A 3426-nucleotide genomic window follows, 5' to 3' on the forward strand; every position below is an offset into this window, starting at 1 on the left:
ATCTTTCTTCTATCATTGACAGTCCCTCTAGGTTGTGGGCTGCTTGCCTGTGTTCCTGAGAAGCATCTACGGTACCAGTCTATAGAGTGTGTTTTCTTTAGTGAATTACCGGTATGTTTACCGGTAATAAACTTGCACTGTTTTATGTATATGTTTGATTACATACAGCCTTGTGACAGTTTTCCTGCATGTCATAAGCATTTGAATATAAATTAAAATGTTAAAATCAAATCTGATATTGTTTTACCTTTTATTTGGTGTGTGGAAGGTGTGCGGAAGAGGGGGTAGTCTTATACGGCGAGTATATAACAAACTCTGTATTTTGAGTGGAAATGTTAGGGGGTCGTCTTATACGCCCAGTCGTCTTATACGCCGGCAAATACGGTATTCAACAGTAAGACAGAGTGTTCTGAGTACTTTTCACAAGAAAGCCAAAGCATAAAAGTTGCCCCTCAGGATGAATTCTATGTTGGGAAAGAATTATTACTAAAATGGCTAAATACCCCTGTCCACCCTCCAAAAAGAAAAAGTCCCACAAAAAAGCAAAATACCAACCAACAAAACCCCAGCAAGCCAAAACACTAAAGTAAAAAATATGTATGATTTTATAATTTGTGATATGCTAAGGAGCAGGAACTACAGGTGACTTCCCTTCCTCCATCCATTTCCTGTTAGTTATACAATTTTGTTTGTGTGTAAAATTGGAAATCACAGGGCAGCTGATCCTATCAGAAGAGAATATCTGTGTTATTCTGCACATGCCTGGAATAGGGTCTGAGGTCCAAATGGCACTTGTCATGCGGTATACACCCAAAAGTAATTGAACCAACTGCTATATCTCTTTTGCACTAATTGTTTTCTCTTCTGAGGTAAAAGAACATTTCCTGGTAACTCTGAGTTTGCTTATGAGAAACAGTTTCATGACTATGATAAAGAATGAAATGTGTGGGGATCTGATCTACTCTAATAGCTTAGGAGCCTTGTGTTCTTTAAAAAAAAACCCACTTTTATTGTAAAATAAAGAATACTATAAATCATATATATAATTTCAGTTTTCACAAGGAGGCTATACCTTTACAGCCTCCACCTGGGTCAACAGATCTTCTGTACCCATCCCAAAGCTTCTCCATGAGCATCTTCCAAATTACAACCCTCCCTCTGCCCCAAACTTTCTGGACTTTATTACAGGTTTATAACCCAAGTGTGAATCCCAAGACGCCAGGGTTGTCCATTTGTACATTCACATTTTACTCAATGACTTTAGTACAGAGTTGGGGCTCCATCACCACAATCCAATTAAAAAAAATTCTATCACCCCGAAAAGACCCCTTGTACCCATTTACAGTTAGTTCACATTCCCTCCCTTCTTCCAGCCCCTGGAAATCACTATTCTGCTTTCTTTCTCTATAGATTTGTCTATTATGGGCATTTCAAAGAAACAGAACCAAGTAATATGTAGTCTTGTATCTCATTTCTTTGCCAAATATTTTTGAGGTTAGTCTTGCCCATTTAAAATATTTTGGGCCGAAGCCGGTTTGGCTCAGTGGATAGAGCGTCGGCCTGCAGACTGAAGGGTCCCAGGTTCGATTCCGGCCAAGGGCATGTACCTGGGTTGCGGGCACATCCCCAGTGGGAGATGTGCAGGAGGCAGCTGATTGATGTTTCTCTCTCATTGATGTTTCTGACTCTATCTCTCTCCCTTCCTCTCTGTAAAAAATCAATAAAATATATTTTTAAAAAATAATAAAATATTTTGGTATCTTTTTTGTTTGTTTTCTGTTGTTAATCCTCACCAAAAATATTTTTCCATTGATTTTTAGAGAGTGGAAGGGAGGGGGAGAGACAGAGAGAAACATCAATGGTTGCCTCCTGCACACACTCCAACCAGGGCCAGGGATCGAGCCTGCAACCGAGATATGTGCCCTTGATCAGAATCAAACTTGGTACCCTTCAGTCCTCGGGTAAATGCTCTATCTACTGAGCCAAACCAGTTAGGGCTATTTTGGTATCTTTTTAATCTAGAGGTTCCTCTTCCATCCTTTCCCTTCCTTAAATGTTGTCTTGAAGAAACTGGGGGTATCTGATCTGTAGAGGTTCCTCAAATCTGGGATTTTGTTAATTGAATAGTCAGGACGCAGTCCAACATGTTCTTTTGAAATTCTGCAGGTTAGCAAGTTCATACAGAGGCTTGATCTGATTCAGGTTGATCCCTTCATCATGATTATAGGAGGTGCCGTCTTCCCTCATTAGATGGCACATAATATGTGTCTCATGTGTTGCAATGTCAGCAGCTGTTGATGCTCAATGCCTAGATTCATTAATTTTCCAGATGTTTCAAAAAGGTAACACACTTAATTTTAACATTTCCTTTTTATTAACTAGAATACAGTTATAAAGAGAGGCTTCCCCTCATCTACTACTATTTGGTTACCCAGGAGAAAAACAAAACAAATGTTTGATACTTTCACTTTATTTACCACTTTTCAAGATAATTAGTTCCTTATCATCCTCTGAAATTGAACAGTTTTGGGTTTGTTTTTTTTAATATATTTTATTGATTTTTTTGGAGAGGAAGGGAGAGGGATAGAGAATTAGAAACATCGATGAGAGAGCAACATAGATCAGCTGCCTCCTGCACACTCCCTACTGGGGATGTGCCCGCAACCAAGGTACATGCCCTTGACCGGAATCGAACCTGGCACCCTTGAGTCCGCAGGCTGACCCACTGAGCCAAACCAGTTAGGGCTAAGTTTTTGTTTTAAAGTTCTATTATGAACTCATGGATTTAAACATATTTGATGGGTTTCAATCAATTGCAATGATTTCTAAAAAATCTTAAATTTTAGAAGTTTTAGATTTACAGGAAAATTGAGAAGATAGTACAGAGTTCTTATATATTTATACTCAACTAGAGGCCTGGTGCACGAATTCTTGCACTGGTGGGGTCTGGCAGGGGGGAGGTTGGCCGGCTGGTCCTGCCCCTTATCTGGGTTGGGGGGGCTGTTCGGGGGCCGGGTTGGCTGGGGGGAAGGGCCACGGGAGGTTGGGGGGGGCCGATCAGGGCCCCAATCAGGCCAGTTGGCTGCTGCAGTGCACATCATAGCAACTGGTCACCTGGATTTTATATATATAGATGGTTTTTGACACAACTAGTGAACTAATAATGATATATTACCTACTAAAGTCCATACTTTATTCAGACTGTCTTGGGTTTTCTTATGCTGGTAAATTTTTGTATTGAATTTATTGGTGTGACACTGGTTAACAAAACCATACAGGTTTAGCCCTAGCTGGTTTGGCTTAGTGGGTAGAGCGGACTGAAGGCTCCCTGGTTTGATTCCGGTCAGGGGCGCATGCCGGGGTTACGGCCTCAATCCCCAGTAGGTTGCATGCAGAAGGCAGCCGATCAATGATTCTTTCATCATG

The 3426-nt window shown here is 40.8% G+C and overlaps 1 protein-coding gene across 2 annotated transcripts in view; it reads right to left on the reverse strand.

Annotated features, from left to right (window-relative positions):
- The window catches only part of IGBP1 (immunoglobulin (CD79A) binding protein 1), a 39006-nt gene that overhangs the window by 1222 nt on the left and 34358 nt on the right, over positions 1–3426 (reverse strand). The window lies entirely within an intron of this gene.

The sequence above is a fragment of the Myotis davidii genome, unplaced genomic scaffold (assembly GCF_000327345.1).
Source record: "Myotis davidii unplaced genomic scaffold, ASM32734v1 scaffold1712, whole genome shotgun sequence".
Taxonomy (NCBI): domain Eukaryota; kingdom Metazoa; phylum Chordata; class Mammalia; order Chiroptera; family Vespertilionidae; genus Myotis; species Myotis davidii.